Below are 27,959 nucleotides of genomic sequence, written 5' to 3' on the forward strand. Positions count from 1 at the left end.
AACATGCTATTACAGTATCACATCTGAAGTAGCATTCAGCACATCATACCTCAGTAATTAAGAACTACAAAATAAAGTGTAGAAGTTACAAAATTAGATTGTTCATTAATTCTAATACAAATAATGTAATACATAATTTCAACCCATATTTTAATATAAAAGTGGATAATATTGTTTCACAAATTCTTTTATCTAGGAATTTCCCATTCTAGGCCATGTTCTTTATTTGTGGAAGCAAAAACCAGCCTTTTTTCACAGTTTTGTAAATTGTAAGCAAATGTACTCATTATGAACACATGAACATATTTTCTCTCTGAGCATGGGTTCTGTTGCATTTCAATAATTTAAATCATATCAAATATATATAAATGTGAAATGTGATCTAATCAATAAACCACTAGTTTCATACCCTCGTCTGTGACCTGACTGATTGTTAGCGCTTGTCATCTTTCTCCAACTGCAACCATTTCAATCTGAAATACTGCTGGAGAAACATACTGTTTCACTCCAGGCTCTTCAGAACACTATGAACAAGACTGATTTTCCATTCTTACATTTTGATTACTGTTTTTTGATTTTGATTAAGCTGAAATGTGCTTAGTATGTTCTCTCACTCTCTCTCTTTTTAAAATAATCAGTAAAAGTATCAGAAGAGGTAGATTCTGATCCCCACTTTCTGATACCTGAGTACATCTCTGCAGCACTAACTTGCCATTTAAGATGGCATAACTGCAGCCCTCAGTATCTTGGCTACCACATTTCAGACATGGCTGATGAATTTTGAAGGTATTTTGTGACAGATGAAGTATTTTTTCTTGTAAGTTTTAATTAATTTATTTATTTTCTAACAAAATATTAGGTTCCAACTTGAATAGAAAATAATGACAAAAAAAGAAAACAATTTGGTATGACACAGCTGTACCAATCTGGGATATTATATGCCTGCCTTATGTTTCCATTCTCCCATATAGACCAGATGCAATTCATCATCATCACACACCACAGCACATTCAATCATAATACATATCTCCTCTTTTCCAAAAGGGAAGATGTGTTCTATTTTTTTTTTTTTTTTAAATACGGTTTAACCAAGTAGTTCAGCTTAATAAAAGGGCTAATAATCACACACTTAATCTGACACAGAACATTTCAGTGACATGCTACCTTTTTTTTTCTTTTTGATCTATATATTCAGAATTTATATTTTCCAATGGGCAAAAATGTCAGTGCAGTCTAATAAATATTTCTTAATATATATTTAATATATATACACAGAAATGCAACTGATCTTTTAAAGGTTCTTTCCTCAGAAAACTCACTGTCACAGACACACACACATAGTATACAGTGTATGTTATTTCTCATATATTATTTGCTATAAAGTATATAAACTATATGCAAACATACACAAATCAGATTTGCACAAGGAGGTGCTGGTTTGTTATGATCCCAGTAAGAAAGACAGTCAGATGCCATAAGGTATCACTTTTAATTGCAATTTATTTGAGATAACAGTATAGGGAAAAAGAGAATAATATAGATAATATCACACCCATTCAAATGCTGGGAAACCTGAGTTTTGCACCATTGATTGGACCTTCAGCCAAAGTGCATCATGCTGTGCTGATCCCTTCTATGGAAAGCTTACCTGACATTTTGGTGTTTTGAACACTTACAGGATTTTCTTTGAACAAAAGTTCTCGCAGAAGAACTTTCTGAACCTTTAGAGAAAGACAAGGACACACTGGTATATTTGTCTGTTCCAAATGGAAGCTGACTATATGTCTTCTCATTGTGACTGGCTGGTGAAGTTTATTCCATGGACAAGGAATATTCACAACACAACACAGCTGGACTTCCAGAGAGGATCACTACAGTCCATATAACTTAATAGCAACATGAATAATTCTCATAAGGAAGCATTCTTATAGAGTCCTTACAACTACATGGTCTTTGTTCAATGTCTAAAAACTTTATTCCTGTGTTTTTGTTAATTTTTGTATGTGGTGTTGCATTCCACAGACTATCAGTAGAAATGTTAAAAACATTGAACTTACATGCTTATTTACCTTTTAGTTATGCTGTTACGTGGTTAATATGGCAGATGCTTAATGATAACAAGGATGTAAAGGAAGCAGATACCACTTTTCATAGCTGACATGATTTCACCTTCTTTATCCTAGTCTAACCTGGAAATTAACAAATCTTAAAATTTAATATTCAGTTGCAAAGGCTTTTGATCCTTCTCACTGGTTTTAGTCTTGTTTACATTATATGCTACTGGAAGAGTGTAGTATTTTGCCTCATCGTATATTAAATAATTTAGTTGCTGATCTATGCCAAAAGAAATGGAACAGCATTGCATTATTTGTTGTGGTGAGGATATGGTGAGATATTGTTGTGGAGGATTCTTCCCTATACTCTGCTGCATCACGTTACTGTCCCTTCAGTTGCTGCCCACGTGCCCATTCAGTCAAACACTTCTTAATTAACGAGAAGATCAGATTATAGTATGATTCCCTTTGCTTGGTACCTGCCCTGTGTTATTTTGCCTTCCCTTCTTTCCAGTTATTGGAGATAACTGGAAATCTCAAGAAATTTAAGTGATTTCAACTGTGCAATTAGTATTCATGTGAGTAGTAAGAAGTTGCGAGGCAGTGCTGGGAAGCCAGAAAGTCTTGCCAAATCACAATCCTCTATGATATGGCGGTGTAACTCTTTTCAAAACAGACAAGAATGTATTACTTCATTTAAAGAAATAATATTTTGTTTGTTGTATGTTTGACTGTGACTAAAGGGTTATCTTCAAATGTGAGAACTTACAAAAAGGAACTATCTGAGAAGAGACAAGGTTTTCCAGAAAATCTATGTCTTAGAAAAAATGAGTTTATTGCACAGAGGTTTAGAAAGATTATTTTTGCTGACAAGGATAATGCAGAAGAACTGGACTTACTTCATCCCTCATTCCTTCCTTGGGCATTGATTGATGTTCACATCTGCTTGGCCTATTTACAATAACTGTGTTTCTGAACCTCTACGTAGTGCCTAGACTACAAATTCTCTGCACCATTTTCTTTATCTGTAAATAGGCAGTTAGATTTGGAAACTGTAATACAGTGCTTTGACAGTTATATATGAAAAATGATTATTTTTATATTCTTTTTATTTATTGATTCATTAATGGATCATAATAATCTTGCAGTTAAAGTTCTTTTATGTTGGCAGAATGATCTGTGTCACATCAGAAGATGGTTTAGAGATTCAGGAAATTAATCTAATTGAAATGCAAAGACATTGAAAAAAACCACCTTTCAATACTCATTTTTTGGTTTATATTTTGTAAAGTACACAGTACTTTACAAAGTATATAGTATATTTTGTATGTGTTCATAGTACATATACATATTTACAAGGTCAAAGCAAAGAAATGTAGGCTATTTATTGCTCCAAAATGAAAGAAAGTTCAGAAGTAAACATATTGTTGATAATTAAAAATATTGATCTTAAAAGGGAAACAAAATAAACAATTACTTGGGGTGATGAGAAGAGTAGGACACTTCAGAAAATCCAGGCAATGGTGGTAGGGAAAGTAACACTCCTTGAAGATGTTAATCTTTCTGTATTGCCCATAGCTGGAGCATACATAAACACCTTAGATTAGATGCCTAAATCCAGGATAGCTGAATGTAGACTATTTATTGATAGCCTACATTAATATCTGTCTGAATTTTTCACAATGGCTGATAATGATCAAGTTCTGTTACATTAATATTTAAAGCAGACAAATAGGAAACCATGTGTAAAATCAGAAGTAGGGGGGTATCATAATGCTTTTTTTTAACACAATAAACAAATGATAACAACAAAAGAATTAAATTCAATCATATTCAGTGAAGTAAATGTAGTTCTGATCTGTAAAGGCAAGAAATCAAAAAAAGAGGATTTTAGAGGAATGTGATAAGAAGGCATATCTTCAACATTTTTAAATATTGGTAGCATCATTTCAGTAAATTGCCATGTATTCAACCATAAATTCAAGACTTCCTCCCAGAATAATAATAATATAGGAGTTCATTAACATTGGAAGAATTTTCTGGTGAGAAGGTGAGAATAAGGTGTCAAAGATGAAGCAGAATGTGAATTGAAAAGAAGACAGTCAGTTTTATAGAGAAAGTAAGAAGCTGAGAAGATGAAGGTGAATGACAGAAAACACGAATATGGAAAATCTGTGTGTAGAAAATATCTAGATACAGAAGTGGTGGTGAATGCTGAGTCGAGACTTAGGTAAAATATAATCAGGATCATTATTAAGAGGAGCCTGCTGAAATCTTGTTATTCTTTTGAACATGAAAACTGTCCTGAAAGGCTTGCTATCAGAGTCCAAGCCCAAAGCTTTATATAATTAAATTAGAAATTTAATGAAATAGACCACAATGAAGAGGAAAGAAAATTGAGGGACAGTGAACATTCAGCTGTCATGACATTGAAAATTTTTTTCCATATTGTCTCATCCCATGCGGTGGATTACGAGGGCAGTGAATCTTTTGAATTGCCTGAGAGCCTCCATGTGGGTGGAAGAGCCAGTCTCTGCTCGGCAGAGCCACAGGGCAGGCCGAGTCACCACAATGACTCAGAGGAACAATTGTGCTGGTGACTTTATTAACTGACCACTTTAGTGAATGAATGGAGACAATTTGGCAACAATCAACTGGTAACCATCTGGAGCACAAATAAAAGCACTTTGGTGATGAGACTATTTTGCTAATAATCCATCAATGGTTAACCGTTCGCAATTCAACTCCTACAATACTTATACACATGAATATATGTAAGAGAGAGAGCAGAAAGAGGAAAGAGAGGAGGAGGGGATAGGAAAAGGGGAAACCACCACCCTTGGACCCCACGTTGTTGCAGAGTAGCCAGCTTGGTCCATAGGTGGTTGGTTGATAAAGACATATGGGGTATTGCCTTTATATAGTCTTTTTTACGCATGTGCAGTAGGTTGTTCTAGAAGGTTCTCATTTTCTCTGGCTTGTACCTGTGCAGTTAGGCAAGTTCTGTCTCTGCGCAACAACAGCAGGCAGGGGGAAAGAAACGGCCCACTGCCCCACCTCTATAGAGCTCACTCTGCTTCTCCCCCACAGGGCATCCCACTCAAATTGTTTGAGACATCCTCTTTACAAACAGTTTCTTGTTTATGAACAATTTGTGACACATATTAATCTCGATAGAAAATATTTCACCCTAACAGATCAAATTGCTTACACCCAACACTGATTTGAAACATAAACTTTCTTTGTTGTTGTTTGTTTTATTTTTGTTTTGTTTTGATTTGATGGAGCATTGATAAATTTAGTAAACTCAAAAAAGTTAGAAATCTGAACAGCAAAGGTCCTTCTTAATATATAAGAAAAATGTAAATATCTGCAGATGGTAGCTAACCGCAAGTCAGCTTCTGTACTTCATTCTTAAGATAACTTACTTTACCTCCATCGAATATATAGGGAACCTAGATAAGTTTTAGAACAAGGGCTTTAATGATGTTTATCCATACATACTATATTCTACTGAAAGTGGGTAAGTTATATGCAATATTTACTATTATGAAAAAAGTTTTGCTATAATTCCACATTTTATTCAGTGTTGTCTTAGAAGTCATTTACTCAGGAAAATCCTCCTCCATTTCTTTCTAATATTTTTATATGTAATTATATTTAGTGTGTTGCATTCTTAAGCATTTACAGCCATATTTTTTGCTCTCCCCAGATGTTAGAATTTCAAAAAATTTTTCACTTCTGTAATTGGTAGATGCGAGAAACAAATGTTACAGTTATAAGCAAGACAGTTGAAGACAGATAACATTTCAAATAGTACTTTCAGAAAATGCAAAGCTAGATACAACTTTCAAAGGATTACTTTTATCCTTATTTTTTTTCCTGTAGTGGAAATCCATTTTCTGTAATTATGGCTTTGCACGTATAATTTTATAAATATTGCTTTAATCATGCTCATTATTCCTAAAATTAGAAACCAGTAAAATTTTTATAATTGAGAAATCAGTATAACACTGTATGTCAATATGAAGTTAGTTCAGTGACGTAGTGCCTAAAAATTATAAAGCCATTTGTTTGTTTTGGTTCATCTCATGAAAAAAAAAGAAAAAAGAAGAGTCATGCTTCATAAAATTAATATGTTGTTTGTTGAACTCTGAATCAAAACTTTGAAATATTACTTTTTTATCTTGATTATTTTAATATTGCTTATAATATCTGAAACTGTCTTAGAATGATACAATATCCTTATCAAGATAGCCTGTCTTTAATGGAAAAAAGGGAAAAGCAAAAATAATTTTGGACACTGCATGCCACTGCAAATCACAATCTAATGCCAGCATAGCAAGGAATATCCAAAAGTTCTTGGGGGGGGGGGGGGGGGCGAAGTTTACTTGAATCAAACCAAACATCAAAGTTTTCCATTTGCAAAGGTATGCGTTGTGTATTCCTGTAATTTTTTCCTATTGTATCTATTTAATGTCTTTTTTTATACTACTCAATTTTATTTGTTGGTAGGAATAAAAAAATACAGAATAGTTCCTGTTTCTCCCTAGTGAATAAATGAGCCCAGCCATCTTTCATTTCTACTTTAGCGAATGAAGCAAAAGGTGGTAAATCACCCCACCTCAGAGCATAATTCTTTGAGGTTCAACTATGCTAGAAATTAGATGACTTCAGGGTAGGTATTTATTTAATCACACAGAAGGGATGTTATTTCCAGGAAATGTACATTTTTTAAAAAAATAATGGTAATAGTCATCCACAGATAATATAAATAATGTTGCAAAAAATCAGACTAAATACTTTAAATGAGTCTATATTACAGCCATATCTAGTAATGCCAACATCAATGTTTTATGGTCATGTATACATAAAAATTAACTGACTATATTGGAAGTAGCAATTTTATTGTGATATTTATTTTGTCATTGTTTTATGACCAAATTTTTCTAACGTCAAAGCATTCAGTAATACAATTTTTATTAGGGGATTGGTTGTTTCTGTCATTTAAGCTGATGCTCTTCAATCAATACAGTCTAGTAATATATCTAAATTGCATTCCTCAAATTTTGTCATGGGGAAACTGAAAGTCAAATACAGAATTGACGGTTCTCAAGAGATTCTTTTAAACAATACTTAAGCAATGAGTTTCTTATCTATTTCAATCCTGATAGCACATCTCTGTGAGAAAATTGATGTCAAAAGGACAACTTATTTTCCATTAGATCCCAGTGCAGATATGCTGAATTGGATGAGGCACTGACCTCTCAAAGACAAATAGATAATGTTCACCATAGCCAATGTTATTATTGCATAAATTTCTGGATGTTAAGGTGTTAGAGATTAGGTGTGTTGTGTAATTGTTTTCTTAATATTTCATTTGGTCTTATTAATATTTTATTTAATTTTTTATAAAATGTTGGTTTATAATATTTTAGTATTATTTATTCATAGAAGTAACTGATTTCTCCCAGATTGTATATAAATAATAAATGTTCAAATAATAGATTTTATAAATGTTTTCTTGCAAATAGGTAAAGAAATACATTATTTCATGTTACATGATAATAATTAAACCATTCCATCCCAACCTTCCCCAAAAAACCCTACATTTTTTTCATGATTATTATTGTTGTTAGAAATAACCTAGATTCCAAACAAAATGTCATTGGAGACAGTCAAAATGTATTATTTTAAACAAGTGAAAACACAGAATTTTTCTTCTAATTTACTTAATTTGACTAAAACTATTCAGCTAAATCTGAGATAAAAAATAATTCATTCCTTCCTTAAGTAAATTTTTTGAAAAGAGGAGATATAAATTAGTGTTTCTGTTAAAATGTTCATATACAGAGCCATATATTTCATGTTCTATTATGTTCTAGGTTAGATGTAACAAATTATAACTGTGTCTCACATTGACTAATAATAATCTACATGATTGTCCCCATTTTTTAGAAAATGCTTACTTTCTGCTGTAGCATTAGAAAAAATATCCCATGCTAAAACCTATTTCTAGAGGTTTAAGAGAGCAATCAGGAATTGTCTGTGGAATTGTGTAAAAACCAGCATTAGATATTTCCAAGTTATGACTGTTAGGTGTTGGAAACGTGAGAAAAGCAAAACAGTGAGAAATCTGTAAAACACATATTTCCTTGACACAGGGTGCCCAAAGCAAGCACAGGATGAGATGCAGGTCCAGTGATTTGTGTTTGTCGTGGCGCCAAGAAGGAATGTGAAGCAGGTCATAGGCCGCACGGTCCCATTCTTTCACTAAAGGACAGATTTATCTCCTGCTCTTTGTAGTAGCCTTGTTCCCCATCCTCCCTTTTCTTTCTCACAAAACCCAGTTGCACCCCTCGCATCAAGCCTACCTTGTTTTTCATCCTCTCTTTTCTCCCACAAAAACCAGCTGTACCCCTAGCACCAAAGAATGTACTGTGTCGTTACTCAAAAGATAACGGCTTGACCACAGTCCCACCCACTCACACATACAAACTAAGATAAATAGTACCCCAAGTTTCTACCTAACTTGGAGGGACGATAATCCGACACCAAAACGGAGGGACAGATCGATGGGTTTGTGCTCTCCCCCTCGCCACCTCCCCCCACCCCCACCCCCACCCCCGAAGGGACGCCTTTTGGTAAGATTTCCTCAGCTATGATGAGTGTATACACGGGAACTTAGTGTGTATGATTGAAATCGTTTTTCTTTTGTGTAGTGCTATATAGCCAACCTGCAGGTTGTGCATTTATTGTAGGCAGTCTTAAAGAATCTGTAGATGTTGCGTGAAAATAAACAGTACTATTCGTGAATCTGATTGCTTCTCTTGAATGCAACCAGACTTACAGTGTATGGACTGTTTGGGCTGGGTCAGACCCATAGTGACAGACACTAATCCGCACTACTCATGAATCTGATGGCTTCTTTTGAACGCAACCGGACCTACAGCATACAGGCTGTTTGTGTGTCTGGGTCAGACGTACAGTTACGGCCCCAATTGGCATACCTATTAAGGGATAAATCCAGCCATTCCTAGCCCCTCTAATCTCTGAGGACCAGCTAGAATGCAAGGGGATTTATCTCTTACCAAATTTATTCTCACCCTAAATGCAACAACGACAATTCTGAAATAAATTGTCTTGAATGTTTATGAATTAATGCTCTGACACAATATGTAGGAGTGTTAAAGGATGCCCTTTTCAAGACAGTAAATACGAGTGGAGAACAAGATGCATAAATCCTTAATTACCTTGTCGTTATCTGTGTATGGAGCAATAAAATGAACACCCTCCCCACAAGCCCTTCATTATTAAGGAATTCTTCAAATTTATAATTTTTCTTCGGATGTTCACTGTTAAAACTGAAGTGATAATAATTTTCTTGGAACTTGCACTAATATAGGAGACTATTTTATTTAAAAGGAGACATGCTTTATGAATAATTTTGTGGGGGGCATCATATTAAATTAACTGTGGCCTTGAATGAAACATCTAGTACATCCTCAACTTTTACACAGAGAGAATACTACAAAGTTCTACACCGACACCCAGTTAGGGGATGATTCAGGTGCCTTGGAACTTTGCATCTCTTTTCCTGAAGTATAAGGTCCACCAGGATATCCCGTAGTCCCAAATTTTTTGATCTAATGGCCATACTGAACCGTGCTGCTTGGTGTTTCTCCTCAGCATGCTGAATCTGTGTAAGTAATTACTCTGTATCTATCCAAAAAGGCTACTTTCCCCTACCCATTATTTTAAGAACATGCTTGCCAAGCTATGCCATTAAGAAGAGTCTTTAATTTTTGCGATTGTAAGTGCCTAGCTATCAGTGGATTAGTTTTGGCCCTCTATTACAACACATCAGTGCATGACTGAATGGATATTTTTTATGATTCATCTTTTTTGGGGAATCAGATGATCTAACAGTGAAGTGAGTTTGGGTTCATAAGCTTTTTTCCTCCTTTAAACTCCTTGTTTCCTTCCTGATTCACCAGTCACCTTTTCCATAAGCACATAAAAGAGGGTTATTAACATGTCAGCTTTGCTTTTTGTATCTCAACCTGGGCTAGTCAAATTCACACCTGAGTACCACATGTGAACATTGTAATTGTGATATACAAACATAAAACCCCCTCAAACCCCGTCAAATATAACAACACAGGTGGAGATAATGCCAGTATACAAAACAAAGGAAAAACTTAACTAAAAATATCAATGAAGACTGGGAATTTAATGAGTTTTATTTTTCAGTAAAGAAATGAAACATCATCTAAGATTTAGAAGTTGACTTTGAGTATTGATCTCTATTTGTAGTCAAAATTGGTTTTTATCTAATAGATGTTTGCTCAGGCAGCTGAGAATGTCCAGCACAGCTGGTTTTGACATTGGTCATAATTTTCCCTTCTGTAACTGTTAGTTATGGAAAGTGTGGTTCCTTAACTACATTTAATGCCATGACATGACAAAGCCTGTCCACACATTCTTTTTTTCTTCTGAGATTAAACTGAAGGCTAATGAAAGAAATTCTACTATTTGTACCTAAAATACTGTAACTCCCTGGATTTAATATGGTGTACCAAACTGATACATAAACCAAGTGGATGGCACAAAGCTTATGGACAGAAACTAAGGAAAAAAGTCAAACTGTAATTAAGAAAAGCAAAGCAGACCCATTGATTAGCTAGCTAAAACTGGGAAACATTCATATATGCTAAAGCAGGGTAAGAGCAAATTACAGCTGGACCCAAATATCAAGGGTAATTACAAGTTTCTCCACTAGTACACATTGTGGATTGAGAACAAATGTTTGGGTTTTTTTGTTGGTTTTTGTTTGTTTGTTTGTTTTTGTTTTGTTTTGTTTTGTTGTGGGTTTTTTGTTTGTTGTTTTGTTTTTGTTTCTTGTTTTTTTGGTTTTTTTTGTTTTTTTTCTGAAAAAGTATCAGCTTACACAAAGCATGGGACCTGAAGTGGAAATTCATTAATTTTACTTTATCATCTATGTTCTACAGGGTATAACAGTAAATGATCATCACAAAGTCTTCTACCATTATAGTCTTTGAGTCTGTATCACTATTTTTCTTCTGGCAACAGAGATTTGTTGGATAATAGGTGGTAGGACACATAAACAAGATTTTACAAAACAGTTGATTAGCACTGTGGAGCAGATTAATATCTAGATGGCTTGAGCGTTCATAAATACTAGACTAAAGCATGACTAATAGGAATTGCTCAAGAGGAGGATATATGTTCATAAGGGAACCCAAATTCTTGCACTGGGTATTCTGTGATTGTGGCTGTCCTAAGGATTAAATATTTAAAAGACTATTTTCCTCACAATGGATGTGAATAGATTTTTTTAAATGGTAAAAATAATGTAGTCTATTCTGCAACCTTTCTTCCCATCTTTGTTTCCCTCTCATGTTTCCAGTCTGTCTCTTACCATTATGATCAACACTAGACTCAGAATTCCTCAAAGGATCCTTTCTTTGATGGTGGGGGCTGGGGGTGAAAGATTCTTTTGTGGATGGTTTAACGAGACATGCCACATCCCCAAGATATAACTCACAGCTGACTGAGAACATTCTGTGGCAGGTGCACCCGCCCAATTAAAATAGTGCTTCTTGGCTGCTGAGGTGTAACAGCTACTGATTACCTTTGTTCTCATGGCTTCACGGTAGTTGGGGCCTTCGGCCAATGGGAGCTGCTGTTGACCACATGGAGTCCCCTGGGGGAGCCATATTGAGCTTGTTCCCTGGAGCATCATGCTGTGGTTGAGGACTCTCCCCTTGGGTCTGAACACTGCCCAAGGAAACTCCTCGAGGTGCCTTGAGTTGGGACGCTGCCCTGAGCAGGTCCTTGAGGTTGAGAGCCCTCACTTGTTAGGTGAGTGATAGAGCATTTCGTGTTGTCATTAAACCCTAGGGAGTGGTGCTTTGTTCCACATTTTGGGTTGTTTTGAGAAAATTTATTCTCAATACATAGTGTGTACTAGTGGAGAAACTTGTCATTACCTTTGATATTTGGGTCTAAGTGTAATTTGCTCTTACCCTGCTTTAGCATCTATTAATGTTTCCCAGTTTTAGCTAGCTAATCAACGGCAGTCTGCTTTGCTTTTCTTAATTACAGTTCTGTTCTCCTCTTACAGACATTTGGACATTCAAACCTGTAATTTGCAGAGGGCTAGTTAATTGTGTTGACAATAAACTTTTAATTTTTGGTGGTTGGTTGTTTATTTGAGAGCCTCTGTAACACATGGCAACTACCTTGAAAACCGCCAAGGAGTGAGAGGATATAGCAAGATCCCTTAATGAACAGTTCAAGTTAGACACATACATTCTAGATGGTAATCATGAAGTGAGTCTCCTCCAGATGATGATTTACTATAGAAACATGATATTTGAAATGCTGAAACTCCTTAAAACTTTATTTACCAGCAAATGAAAGCTTCTCTGAAAGCCACAACTCAGAAATTCCATTTGAAATTTATTTTGTGCACTGGTCTAGTTGTTGGCTAGGATTATTCAATACAAAACTAAATGCAACATAGTTAGTAATTAAATTGATCTAGAAAAGTGGATTCACCCTGAAGTGACAGTTTTAAATTTCATTTTGAGATCAATGGTATCAGTCATCTGTATAATGTTTACAGTGAGTGTAATAAGTGAGATGTTAACTTTTTAGCATTTTGTAGGAAAGCATTCTTAAAGGATTGTTTAATACCTCTTTTTATATTGCAGGTTTTTAAACATCACAAATAAGCAAAAACTCCAAGAGTGTTTGAAAGAATTCAGAAATCCTTTCATCTGTAATTAACTACTTAAGGAGTATCACCAAAACTTTTGCACTGATCACACCATCTATTCTGTTCTACTTTTCCTTTTTACATTTTCTTTTTTCCTTTCATGTGCATGTGGAAGACAGGATTGAGAGTTCTTCCAGTCATGGCCAGTCCTCACTTGGTGGTCTTCACAGGAGATGGACAGAATGAGTGGCTCTCTGTCTTACAGGATTACACCTTACTTTTTCTATATCTTGCATATGCCACTGAGTAGAGCTGGTGCATTCATTTTTCAAAAGTTGAAAGTGGGATCTACTTCGCCAAATTGTAACCTTCCAGTAAGCAGCAGTAATCAGTATTCTAGGTTGTCTCTCTCTAGTCAGTGACGCTTCTGAAACACTATTTGTGTTATTTTCAAGACATTATCTAAGATGGAATTAATTACACTCTCGATTTGTCAGTAATTATTTTGGGAATGGATACATCACCTTCTAGAGGTGACTATCTGTTTTGCTATATTAAGGATACCAATTAAACTCAGACACCAGAGTGAAAAGAGTAGGCGTATTTTACTGGTAATAACCAAATAATGTAAGAGTGTAACACAGAAAACATGCGGTAAGAAAAGGCAGAATAGTGCACCTAAAGCAACAAACAGGAAAATACAGGGTAATGCATCAAATCATTACTACATGACAGAGAGAATAGTGATTAAGAAAGATCCATCACCACTTGCATACGTTACTATCATCCAGACCCGCAGTCGCTGGGGAGCCCCGGTTACAGCGAGGATTTGGAGAGCCTGTCCCAGCAAGTGGGAAATCCTATATGGTGCGTCCACCCATAGGTGAGGCATCCAAAGTTGCTGTGAGCGGGCCCAGTCTTATATACCAGAGATCGACAGGCCAGAATAGCTGGCACCTTTGTTTTGAGTGGAAAATTTCTGGTTTCATTGTCCTGTTGGATTCCACCCAAAGCCTGGCCAGGGCTTGGGGGGGGAAACCAAGGAAGTTTCTAACAAGGCCAAACACTTGGGTTCTCAGCCTTGAACAAGGCTAAACAAGGGAAGCTGGATACATTCTCTCAGCATTTCGTCCTCACTACTGATTATATTCTAAGCTGCATCTTTCACTAGCGAGTTTACATACTTTGTTAATGATTACATACTAAGTTAGCATCTTCAGCTTGGGGCCTGTTGTTCAGGCTTCAGTATTTCAATGCTTTAGCACTTTTTACACCAGCATAAGTGGGTTGTTATAACTTAGTACAATACCTACTAGCACAATGGTTATAGGTTATAAAATATACAGGATTCATCTATAGGTCAGCTCTGGATTGGGCCTGTTGTCCATGCCTTAGCACACTATCACAGCAGATTCATCATGAAAGAGATCTAGAAGTTTGATCCATTGCCTAAATTTTGGTATGTAGTGTCACTTGAGATTTGCTAGGGTATTCTGACTGAGATCCAAATGACACTCCAGAACAATGTGATTTTTTCACAATTTTATATCTGCCGGTCCCCTCTGAATATTTCAGCTACACTGCAGGCACTCTAGTGAGATTAGATGTATGTCTAGGTACATAATTAGAGCCCTAAATCACTACTGTAGGTTAGGTACTGATTTCTCAGATAATTAAAATTGGGTGAAATTAATTGACTTTATGAATGTGATTGAGCTTCAGATTTTTAACATATGCAAGCAGTTTTCTTCATGTGAGCATCTAGTGAAGGATAAGTATCCAAGATGTCACTGCAGTCACTGGGTATGTAGTCAGTACAGAAATCTGTCACCTGAAACAGACACATTGGGCTCAGTTTCATTGCCTAAACATGGTATCCCAGGGTAATCAGGATGTCATAGAGAATCTCATAGCCTGCAGCTGCTTTTCTACACACTCAAGACTTTCTATAGGTCCTGTGTTATATCTCTAGCCCCATGTAGACATCTCAGATACTCTACAGAATCTCAAAAGGCATTTTATGTCTCTGTAGACAACAGAATATATGCCCAGGTAGCTGTTCACTTCTTAGAAGACAATTCCATGTATGTGTGTATAATCTGGAGCTGAATTTCAAAGACTGTTTTGGTAGTGTATACCTGCTATAGATTCACTTATTTCTTCTAGTTACTTATCTAGTCACTTTATAAGATGGAACAGTTTTCTGTTGTTTCACTGATGCTGTCATTTCTGGAAGGCTATAAAGAAACTTCCAAATTAAGACTGTGAGTATGCCTGTCTCTGACCTTTGCCTTTCTAATTACCAGTTTCCTCTGTCTGATAAGGCTGAGAGTAGAACTGAGTTAGAATTAAGGATCATATCTCCAAAAGTACTGTAAAATTTTGTAATAACTTTTTTTATCAGAGTTAGAAAGGACGATATTAAAGATAGTGTTCTTATCAGAAGGGAAACTTACAAAACTAGGGAGTAGAAGACTTTTGGATTATAAAACCAGAATAAATTACTCATTTATCAATAAGCTAAGGACAATCATTTTATGCTTTACAAAAATTATTCTACTAAGAACAATAAAGATATATTAAATAGTTTTATGCACAAGACACCTTCCATTTATCCAGTGGATCCCTTTTTCTGTGTACAGGAGAAAACTGGGCTGTTTTTTAAAAGCAAAAATCAGCAAGCGTAATTCCTTTCCATGCCATCCATTTTTCTCTTCTATGAAACGTATACACTGTACAGAATATGTGAAAGAATTTTTTACAAGTGATACAAAAGCTCCTAAAGAAGAGATACGCATAATTCCCCTTCCCCCTTCCCCCTTCCCGATAGATTCTACTTTTCTGCCCACTGACCTTTTAAGAACTACTGGCCCAGTATTGGTTATTTGTGATGGTCAGTTTGGTGAATAAATTTTAGTTAAAACTGAAACTCAACCAACCATAGTAGAAATAAAAGGAGAAGATGCAAAGTGTTTATGGAGGTAGGAGAAATTAAGCTAAGGATGCTCGTGAAAAGAAATGTTTGTGTCAACAACGCTTAGATGTGATTAGCTGGATTTCAAAATGTATGAGAAAGAGAACTGGAAGGAGTATTGTCTTTGATAGGAGAAACACAGAAGCTCTGAATAAGAGTTAACTAGAAAAACAGAAGAAGAGGGGAAAGACATTGGCTAAGAATGACATAGAAATTATATCCTTGATTGTACCTCTTACAGCCCTTAGGTATGTAAAGTTTTTTGGCTAAGACACTGAAAGATAACTAAAATTCCAATTAAATAATAACATAGAGCATGGAACTTTTTCTTCAAATTCCTTTCTGCCATCTCCTCCACTCCTCTGTTTTGCCTTTTTTGACCCTTCAGAAAAGATTGTAGCAATAAGAATAGTGGTATATTCAAAATTCAGTGGGCATTAGGGTGCCAGAGAAAAGGTTTCCTGTCACTCACAGCTTGAGCATGTGAAACAGTTATCTTTATGTATCAAATTCTTTCAATATATCTGAATTTTAAATTTTGTTTTTGTCACCAGATGTCCAGTGTATTTAGTCTGGATTTTCATTATTACTATTTTACCAAAAGCAGTCTTATTTTACCATAGATTTTTACAGAATAAGTTTTGAAGAAAAGTATTTTTTCTTCAGTCACTACAGAGTTGAGTGGTTGATTAAGGGCATAGAGAACCTCTTTGTAAGAAGAGATTTTCTATTATTAATCTTGCCATATAGCTAGAAGGAAAGTGATCTTCAAATAGCCATTCCACACCTTTTATTCAGATTCAAAGAACAAAGGAATATATAATACCCAAGCCCCAAATCCATTTTACTTAATTAATTTATTCAAAAAAATTGAGAACTCAGTAGAAACAAGGTAGGATTAGCAGAGGAATTATATTCTCATGTGCTTAAGAACTGCAAAACTTCTACATTTACCTGTTTAAAAATAAATATTTTTGAAAGGCTAGAAGCTATGATGATTCAAAACATTTAACTATTGAGAAGGAGGTTTCACCTTTTTTCTTAATTATCTCACAAAGGTAAATGCTACAGCTTATTAATCAAAAATGAAAGGATACATGAGGGTTACATAGCTTTTTCCACAGAGCAACGAAAGACTGTCTTAGTAGACAACTCCAAACATTTAAATTAGATGTCTACATATAGATGCGCACATCTACATAGATATGAGTTGGTTATCAGACTTCAGTCTAGTTATTATAATCAAGGCAGTCTACAATGACTTACCTGACCTACCACCTGATTATCCAATACATCTTTATGGGACAACACATATGGCACTGGATATAGAGTAGGCTGTCATCCAGAGTAGCAACTGCAGGTCAGGCATGGTACCCTACAGTACCTAGAACTCCATTAATGGTTTGATTATTTTGTTTATAGATAAGGAACTAGTGTAATTTAAAATGTCCTAGAGTACTCTGCCTGATTTCTGGCTGTCAACTACAGAAGAGCCCTGATCTTCACTGTTACAGCTCTGAGTCTCATGTGGATGCTGTGAATACTCACATGGCATCTATGTGTAGGCACTCAAACTCAGTTCTCAAACTATGTTTGGATAAAAGAAACTGTAAGAGATTAATTTGTTTGCATAAAGTGTTATTTCAGATTCCCTGAGTTATCCAAGTGCTCCACATGGCCTTGACAGATATTCCACACTGTGGGCCTCCTGTTGATGTGGCGTAAGAGCTGTTTGTGAGATGGACTAACATAAGGCATCACAACTGGAACTATATCTATGCGTTCAGGTAGTGACTCATACCTCAGCATCTTCTTTAGTGGGAGCTGAATCACTCTCTAGACTTTACTAACTTGATATCCTCTGAGTGTAATGAAAGTTATTAGGGCATAACAAACACCTCCCAATAAGCAACTATAATCTCTTTTCCTTTGGAATTAAATACTTTATAATTTGTAATAATATAACTCAATTTCATGCTTTTTATATGCTATCTTATTGCATTTAGTAGGAATCCTGTTGAAGCAAATATACAAACAAAAAAAAACCAACCAACCAACCAGACAAAGAAAAAAGGGAGAGAAAGAATACCAAATAACCTATTGCTACAAGCAGGCTTTAGAAGAATCACTTTTTGACGTGATTATCCAAATCTGAATCTAAGGAAAGACATACATAATAACTTTATGCCAGATCTTTCCTGTGAATTAAAGAAAACCCTTGTTTTTTGCTGGAGTAAAGGAACAGGAGTAAAGGAACAATAACCCAAAAGAACTAAAAATATTTTTTTTAACATTTCCAATGCTGATATTAAAACAGACAGTGATGTCATTTTAGACTCTTTGTCATTAATAATAATAAATATGAGAGATGGTCATAGGAAAGAGCTTTGTTTTGAAAGTTTACATTCATTTTGTTTACCTTAAAAGGAAAGCTAAGTAAAATAATGTTCATAATGGAGGTTCCAGACTTCAAAAGAGAAACTTCAACAAATTAAATGAACTGGTGACTAAAATGAGGATTTCAAGGGTTGCATTTAGTATCCTTAAACTAATATCAAAGTTTTTGTTTTATTCATGATTCCTTCTTCTATGTCCTGAGGATGGTGGTGTGTGGTTATGGGTTAAATTAAAGAAAAAGACGGTCCAAGCAACAACAATCCTAAACTTGGTGTTACGGAGGCTTCCAAATAAGCAACCCACCACCAATTTAAAAAAATAAATAGATTTATTTTTTCCATAAAACCACCAGTCAGCTCTCCGTAGATTACAGATCCGGATGTCCACAAGAGGAGAACAGAATAACTTTCTGGGGTTTAACAATAACCCGAAATACTTTACAAAGCCCCACTCCCCGGGGGTTTAACGACAACCCCAAACGAAAACTAAACTTCCTAGGGTTTAACGGGAACCCGAAACGTAAAACAAAGCCTCACACCCCAGGGGTTTAACGACAACCCCAAACGAAAACTTCACTTCGTGGGTTTAACGAGAACCCAAAACGAAAAACAAAGCTTCACAGCCTAGGGGTTTAACGGGAACCCCAAACGTAAACTTCACTTCGTGGGTTTAACGAGAACCCAATACGAAAAACAAAGCTTCACAGCCTAGGGTTTAACGACAACCCAAAACGCTCTATCACTCACCTAGAAAGTGAGGGCTCTCAACCTCGAGGACCTGCTCAGGGCAGCGTCCCGACCCAAAGTACCTCGAGGAGTTTCCTTGGGCAGCGTCCTGACCCAAGGGGAGAGTCCTCTGACCGCAGCGTGCAGCTCCAGGGGACGAGCTCCAAATGGCTCCCCCAGGGGACTCCATTTATACCCAGGCCGAATCTGACCTGTAGTCAATAGCGGCTCCCATTGGTCAAAGGTCTCAGCTACCGCGAGACCCTGAAAACAAAGACAGCCAAAAGCTGCCACGTTTCAACAGCCAGGAAGCTCTGTTTTCACTGGGCGGATGCACCTGCCACAATCCACCCCGTGACTACAGTCATGATTCGGCTGGTTTCCTTGGAGTGGTGGCGCAGTCACCTCTTGCCTCCAAGGTTAAAAGGGAGCGCGGTCCGGTGAGTCTCCATGCTCATTGTGGATTGTCATCCCTAGGTAATTATACAGTCAAAATTGAAAAGGCTGATTAACCATTCTAACAAAACAAACAATCAATGCCCAATATAACAACACCAAGTCCAATCATATTCTTCTGAGGGCTGTCAATTTCACAAGACTCCTTCACCACCCCGTTGTCATCAGGATCTTGATTGTCCATATGGATCCCCACAGCCAGGCAAGATGTCAACATCATCCATTCCTCCGAGGTCCTAATAAAAACAAAACTAGGCCTCGGATCAAAACCCGGGCATCAAGTTAAAAATCAGAGATTATCCATTGGACACTAATTCGGTGGGTTTCCTCACCTTTATCTAAAGCCTCCCAGGCATATAAACCCCTAGATTTTACCAGGACCATAGACACAATGCCAACTAGGAGCAACTTCACCATGACAGGCTGGCATACATATCGCTCCACCATGCCATTGGCTTGAGGGTAATATGGTGTATAAAACACCCACTCAATACCTTCCCCTCGTGCCCAGTCTTGCACCACTGCAGCTGTAAAATGTGACCCATTATCCCTCTGAATACATTCAGAAATGGGCAAAATTGAAAACCATCCTTTTAAAACTTGGACTGTTTGGCCTCCAGTAGCTACATTAACAGCTGTAGCCATAGTTAGTCCCGATACCACCCCTACTCCCACCAAGATGTACCTTCTTCCATGAGATGGTTTTAAAGGACCAACATAATCAACTTGCCAGGTGCTCCAAAGTCCCTTACCTTCTTTAATATGTTGGGCTGGTGCTTGATTTGGATGGTTAATCTTAAGCCTCACTTGACATTGTGGACAAGCCATAAGAATTGCTTCACACATCTTCATTGGCACAGGCCATCCCCAGGACCAACACCCACAACAGAGATCTATTTTCCCTGAGTGACCTCGCTTAATATGTAGCCACTCAACCAGCCGATCCCAATCTCCTTTGTCACTATTAACTACCCTGATTTGGGCCAAATGATCTACTTGTTGATTCCATTTTGCAGCAGGGGTTCCATCTCTTACATGGCCCTTTACCCACTCTATATACCGCCGTTCAGCCTCCTTAAATGAAGTGAAAGAAAATAACAAAGGTCTAACTGGTCCTTGTGGTCCCTTCTGAAACACGCCACAATAAGAGGCATGTTCTGCAAATCCCCACTTCACTCTCAACGGGTCCTGTGGATGTAAGGGCCCCAACTTCTGATAAGTTTTAAGTTCATCCTTTAAAACATTCAGGGCCTCTGTATGCTGTAACGTCCAGTCCCATGCTCTATCTTTCCGCAGCAAACCATATAAAGGGCAGGCAATTACTGAAGACCCTGGTATATGCTTCCTCCAATAACCCAACAGTTGCTGCAGTTCTACCTTATTACCTGGTATCTGTCCCTTCTCAATAACTGATAAAATATCATCAGATACTACAATTGCTCCAGCCACCCACCAAGCTCCTAAAAATTTAATTTCTTGTCCTACCTGTTCTTTAATATTTCCTATATACTGATATATATGAACACCCAACAGCATCTCCACCATATCAAGAAGCTTGGCCAAAGTATTATGAGCAATAGTGGGAAAATGTTTATACCCTTGTGGGAGTCGATTGAAAGCATATTGAATCCCCTCCCAGGTAAAAGCAAACTGAGGCTTATCTTCATCCCTCAGAGGAATCATAGGAAACATATCTTTAACATCTAAAGCAGCCATCCATAAATAAGCAGCTACCTGTATTGCTGCTACTACTGGTGATATATTTGGGACAGCAGCTGTTAAAGGTAGAATATTGCTATTCAATCTCCAATAATCAATTGTTAACCACCAATGCTCATCTAACTTACGGACTGGCCAAACTAGAGAATTACAAGAGAAATGTGTTCTCACTAGGGGACATTTTTCTATTGCCCCCATCACACCTACTATATTTGTAAATTTCCTTGATGGTTTAAATCCTAACTCAGTGACTTGTCTATTTAAAACACTAACTCGAGCCCCTATGTCAATTGAAAACTCCAAACTTATCCGTTTAGGACCCACAGGAATATATATATAAGGTTCCTTATCAGCGGACCATTGGCAGGAATTCACCGTGCGGAGTGGGCGGCCCGATCCCCAAACCGCAGCTACTAGTTTTTTTAACTCTCTCAACTCCCCCCTCGATGCCACAAAAGGGTTAATTTTCCCTTCCTGAGGGAGTAGAGTTACCTGTGTTTCCCTTTGTTTTCGAGTTTTCCCCTCCAGCAATTCCACCAACTTTAAGATATTATCAGTAGACCGCCCATGCAACCCGGCCCGGGGCACCCCCAGTGCCAGTGCCTTCTGCCAAAGATCATTCCTTCCTGACTCATAAAATCGGCCTAACTTATCTCGGGGCAATTCAAACTCTCTACGAGCAGGCTGTTCAGCGGGGGAAGCTGTTCGACTAACTTGTCGAACCCTCCGATTTTCACCCCCACCCCCACTCAAATCAGTCCAGCCCATCTCTCTAAGGGACTGGATATGTATCTTTAAGGCATCCGGGAGCCCTCTGATGAGAGGTTTAAGGTGGCTGGGATCCACCGGCGCCGCAAGCGGAATTCCACACCGCCCCCTCTCATCCATCGCCTGAATACAAGCCGCTTTTTGTGCTCCCTCCGCCAGCTCCAACAGTCCCTTTACGCTCTCCACTGCTGCAAAGTAGTCCTGCGCCTGAGTCAAACAAGCACCTAATATGGCGCACATTTTTCCTTCATTTCTGCTTATCCACCAACTTCCCCGGCTCTGTTTCAACTTTCTCACAACTTCTACCGGGTCAAGCCGCCTCTCTTTTGCCCACTGTATCTCTAACGGGGAAGGGGCACAGCTATATTTCTGTAACAACTCCTCTATTGACATCCTGCCGACTACGCCAATTGTTACGGAGGCTTCCAAATAAGCAACCCACCACCAATTTAAAAAAATAAATAGATTTATTTTTTCCATAAAACCACCAGTCAGCTCTCCGTAGATTACAGATCCGGATGTCCACAAGAGGAGAACAGAATAACTTTCTGGGGTTTAACAATAACCCGAAATACTTTACAAAGCCCCACTCCCCGGGGGTTTAACGACAACCCCAAACGAAAACTAAACTTCCTAGGGTTTAACGGGAACCCGAAACGTAAAACAAAGCCTCACACCCCAGGGGTTTAACGACAACCCCAAACGAAAACTTCACTTCGTGGGTTTAACGAGAACCCAAAACGAAAAACAAAGCTTCACAGCCTAGGGGTTTAACGGGAACCCCAAACGTAAACTTCACTTCGTGGGTTTAACGAGAACCCAATACGAAAAACAAAGCTTCACAGCCTAGGGTTTAACGACAACCCAAAACGCTCTATCACTCACCTAGAAAGTGAGGGCTCTCAACCTCGAGGACCTGCTCAGGGCAGCGTCCCGACCCAAAGTACCTCGAGGAGTTTCCTTGGGCAGCGTCCTGACCCAAGGGGAGAGTCCTCTGACCGCAGCGTGCAGCTCCAGGGGACGAGCTCCAAATGGCTCCCCCAGGGGACTCCATTTATACCCAGGCCGAATCTGACCTGTAGTCAATAGCGGCTCCCATTGGTCAAAGGTCTCAGCTACCGCGAGACCCTGAAAACAAAGACAGCCAAAAGCTGCCACGTTTCAACAGCCAGGAAGCTCTGTTTTCACTGGGCGGATGCACCTGCCACACTTGGCCTCAAGAAGGGATATGACTTCTCTTTTTGAATGATTGTCAACACTAGGGAAGACTAAGAATCATCTACACTAAAGGACAATGAAAGCATATAGTGATGTTAACTGGTCATAAATAGAAATAATAGAGTTTCTGTTATTAGAAAACAATTGTTCTGGGCCAACCTACCAAACACATAGTGGGTTAAAAAGTATGTCCTTTTAAAATAGATTTCAACAAATAGAATATGATTTCCTGAGATTCTAAAGGTGCATGCTTATGCCTGGGAGAGCTTGACCTCTAGAAGAAAACTAAAAAAAATTTGTCTGATACAAAACAAATAATGCAAGGTTAGTAGAGTAAATAGCAAAGTAATTTTGAACAAAACAGAAGTATTAAAACCTGCACATTTTTACTACTCTCTGGCAAGAAACCTCTGTCATTTCTGTATTCTCTTATGATCCTTCTTTTGTCTTGAAATATGGCTTCTTACATTTTTTTTTCCCCCAGGGAAATGCCTATAGTGCCTAATTAACTTTCTTTTCTGTCATTGTTGCAGTTCAAAGACAAAAAAAGTTTTCTTAATTACCAGTTTCAGCTTTATAAAGTAACAATTGTAAACAGATCAAATGGGAATTAAATTTTGATATCTGTATTTAGACATATAGAGTAAATACATGTACCTTCAAGGTACCCATTATTTTAATTATTTCCTATATTTTGTTTTTTCTTAGTTATTCTGTACCCTGTATCTAATGAATGTTATATATTACCAAAATAAAAATGTATGGGATTCTGCACAGTCTATAAGGTTTTTTAACAAGATTGTGGAGTAAAAATTAGCATAAGCATTGATTTTAGTGAAATGACAGAATTTAAAATATTTTAACAGGTTTTAGTCCTATCTCTTTATAAAGTGGATTTGAACTGCACAGATTCATATGGGCTTATACATTCAGTTACAATATTCTTTCTGATCTGCCTTTTCACAAGCATTTATATAATGTGTGTATAAAGATATAGATATCAGGGAAATCGGGGCAGCTCTGGTGGGAGTGTCTAGAAGACAGCGAAATTAAGTCAGTTTCATAAAGTTTCATAAAACTAAAAATTTATTACATGCATTCATTAACAACACCCTTCTGTGCTGATTGTTAGTTCTTCATTATCACTATATATTCACTACATATTCAAAATTATTAGTCCTTAACAAGCTTACACTAAACTAGCTGTGGGTGTACAATACTATGGAAATCATGCCATACAGTTAGTACTGATAACTACAGTTCCTGATTACTCTTAGTTGATGAGGTTAACGTGATCACGCTTGAGAGTTCCCCACAAAGTAGTTGGAACTGAAGCAGACTTCTTTCTTCTCTACATTTTCTATTCCTGCTTGATATGTTTATCCTCCTTATCCACTCCCAAAAAGGGCTTATGGTCTGTCCATAATACTGTTTATATTTGTCTCAATTTTGGCAGTCATCATTTCTGTGTACTTGGGAAGGTGTTCTACCTGCTTGAAGTTCTTTGGGACTACCCAGTTCATCCTTCTGTAATTTGACTTCTCCCGTGTGCAGTTATATGTCTTTGTTTGCCCCTTTGGTAGTCACATTGTTCATACCCTCATGGAAAAGTCTTATATTGTATCTGGCTATGTCATGACAACTTTATGAAATAGTTATATACTGCTTTGCTTACACTATTTTAGTACACTTATATTTGAGTTCAAGGTAAACTAAGAATAATTATATCATACATTATTCACTTATAATTTATAGGTGTCACAGGCCTCTGTGACAACAATATGGGTAGAAATAGATTGTAAGGCTAATATAGTAACCTGAGTATCTTAGATTTTCTTGTACTTTTTCTTTCCTATATTTAGATAATTAATTTGCTGTGATATTTGTCAACTGAGGTAGTATCCTCTAGAAAGAGTAAGTGTTCTACAGAGTTACTTTTTAATGCTTACCCTATATTTGTTTGTCTTCTCTAATGCATTTTGTTTCCAACTCCATTCTATACCCTTGTGTTATCACATTCTTCACATTTATCTATTTTTTCTATGTATGATGCCTGAAACTGTATTTCCTTTGACATCTTAAACAGACTACTAGTTTTCCATGATTTAGAAAGAAAGCTATGTGAAAAGGGAGTTGTTTACTAGAGACAAAACAGCTTTTGTGTTTTTTAGATACTTCATAATATAACCAAGAAGAAAAACTATGAAATGTCAGTGAACAGTTAGACATGATCCAGGAACTGCTGTATGGTTGCTTTTCTTTCTTCCTTTCTCTGAACTCTTATAATTCAATCAACCAAACCCCCATCCCACCATTCAATAAAGATGTTACTGTAGAATAACATTTATTGCTCTGCAGATTTTTTTATTTTTAAAGAACAACATATTATTGGAATCATATATGTTAGATAACTTAGGAAGCTGAATAATTTCGTAAAGACATTACCACCCAGCTTCCCTTTTTTTATGTCAAAATAAAAGTGTATATAAATAATTTTTGACAGGTTTGATGAAACTGACTGAATAAGGTATTTCTTGGATGCCAGCAGTAAAGATTTATTATTTTAGTCTTTGTTTTCTGCTGATAGCATGAAATTGGCTATAACTGCCTTGCAAAGGAAGAAAAGGTGGAAAAGAGAAAAGCAGCATGACCTCATCTATTCAATTTTTCCAATGGGTTCTTGGATCAGAAACTGACAGAACACCTATGTTACTCTCTTTCTCACTAGAGATACCCTCTTTAGATGTGAGATACTTCCTACAGCATAGATGGAGCTAAGCAATAAGTAATACAGGAAGACATCATCCACATTTCCCCTTTGGTAAAGTGATGTGTGGTAAGAAAAGGGTTTATAACTAAGGTATCTATAACTTATGAAGAAATCCATGCTAACTCAGTAACTTTTAAACTTTCCTCCCTCCAACATAGGCAGAGGTTGGTCTTACATTTAATGGTGCTAAAATAAGATAACTTTTCGGAAAAGTTTAAACAGAGTAAGCCATGCAAGATTAATGAGTTCTGACTGGGTAGAAATTTTTCTAACAGAATATGTAGAATGCAATTCAGAAAAAGAAAATATATGATGTTGAGTGAAGGACATCTCTTAATTTACATTGTGAGCACACAGCAAGACAGCGTAGAATGTGTTTATTTTTTCCTGAGTAAATTGCCTCACTTTACAGTGTAATCTGTAGTGTATTTTTATGATGTGCCTTCGCATGAAACAATGTTCTTTTTAAATGTACCTTAAGTGTACCTTTTTTTCCAAAATGCATTAGGCAAAGAATCCAGCTGATTCCCATGTAAAGAATGATAGTGTGACAATAAAGGGATAAAACCTGCATTATTAAATACTTGTCTGCCAGGCTCTTAATGACTAATTGAAAATTAAATAATAAATGAAAATGAAATCATAATCACCTCAATGTCATTAAATAAATAAATAAATCAGACTCCTACCTGATTTATTTGGTTAAAGAACCATTAATATCATTAATCTGTGAAAATTAGTGCATTTTACTCTAATGAAGATGCTATTAGAAATTAATGAAAAATGGTGAAGTTACCTGGTTTTGGATGTCCTACTGTAGACAGTATGTTTAACAACAGAAGGAACGTTGGGAACTTTAAATTTCCTAATCCTTCTTATTTACTTTGTTAATCAAAATGTAGAGCAGGGGAGGGACACAAGCAGCATCACTCAAAATAAAAGACATTTAATGAAAAAAAGGGTCACAAATTATACCTGAATTTGGCCATCAAAATCATTGTCATGTGATTTATGTACAACATAATAACATACAATTGAATGAGTAGTGAATTAAGAAGCAAAGTTTGAATGTTGAAGACCTACAAGCTGTAAGTAAATTTATTCAAATTATTTAGTGACTGTTATGATCACAGGCAATTCTGGTCTGTTAGCTAAGCAGAACACTTAAAAATTAATAATTAATGTTAGTTGTAGTGAATAGTTTCACCAGCTTTGTCAATAAACCAGAAATAAAACCCAGAAATTCATTTGAAACATCTGGAAAATGAAAACAAATTTTAATGTTTTTAGGGTGTCCCCCTGTGCTTGTATAAAAAAGAAGATGGTTTATAAAGTTAAGAGCTCATGAGACAGGTTTTCATGTTGGTAAACTTTTAAATGAAAAAAATGTTGATTTAAAGTATGAAAGTATGCTAGATATGCTATAAAATCTCCAGACAAGTACTTCAGTACTGTAGAGATCAATATGCTAATACTTGAAGTTTATTTTTTGGCAGTAAAAATAGCTGTTTCCTGAAATAAAAATAGTTCTTTTGTCTCCCTTCAGACTCAGCTTAAGAAGAATCAGAATTAAAAAAACCCACACCAACAAAAAAATGTACCCTATCAAGTTTATCTAAACCAGTGCAGGATGCCTAACTAAGCCTATACCTTAAAAGTTTTCTTCCAGTCACTTTGATTCACAGGATGAGTATCTTAAAAGCATACATGACTACTATACACTCTAAGAAACATAATCCTATTCCCCTATCTGTGCTGAAAACTGAATAATGAATCAAATGCCATTATACATATCCTGGAAAATGTCTTGCAGTTAGAATCAAATAAAAGTTACATTTTCTTTGACTTTCTCAGCATAACAAGTCTTGAACTTATTGCTCAATGACATTGACCCCACAAATACAACAAAATAAATTAAAGAATAAGAATAGAATAGAATAATAATAATAAAAAAGAGAATCATAAACAGAGTATGAAAGAAGTCCTTAAATGCAAAAATGGCATGCTCTTCCTGAAAAACAAGAAAGTATCCATGATTCCTTTTTTCCAGGGGGTGTCTGTCACTAAAGAATAAAGCCAAATCCCTCCCTGCTTAAATCACAGTGAATCTGTGGATAGGTTTCCAACCTATCAG

At 36.6% G+C, this 27,959-nt stretch overlaps 1 long non-coding RNA gene across 1 annotated transcript; it reads right to left on the reverse strand.

Moving 5' to 3' along the window:
• Positions 1-18,478: 18,478 nt before the first annotated feature.
• On the reverse strand, positions 18,479-23,040 carry LOC141939529 (uncharacterized). The gene is made up of 2 exons (XR_012627610.1): positions 22,723-23,040; positions 18,479-19,586 (listed from the first exon to the last, which is right to left on the reverse strand). It is a non-coding gene; the product is annotated as an uncharacterized LOC141939529 (long non-coding RNA).
• Positions 23,041-27,959: the final 4,919 nt, after the last annotated feature.

Source organism: Strix uralensis, chromosome 2 (genome assembly GCF_047716275.1).
Source record: "Strix uralensis isolate ZFMK-TIS-50842 chromosome 2, bStrUra1, whole genome shotgun sequence".
In the NCBI taxonomy this organism is placed as follows: Eukaryota; Metazoa; Chordata; class Aves; order Strigiformes; family Strigidae; genus Strix; species Strix uralensis.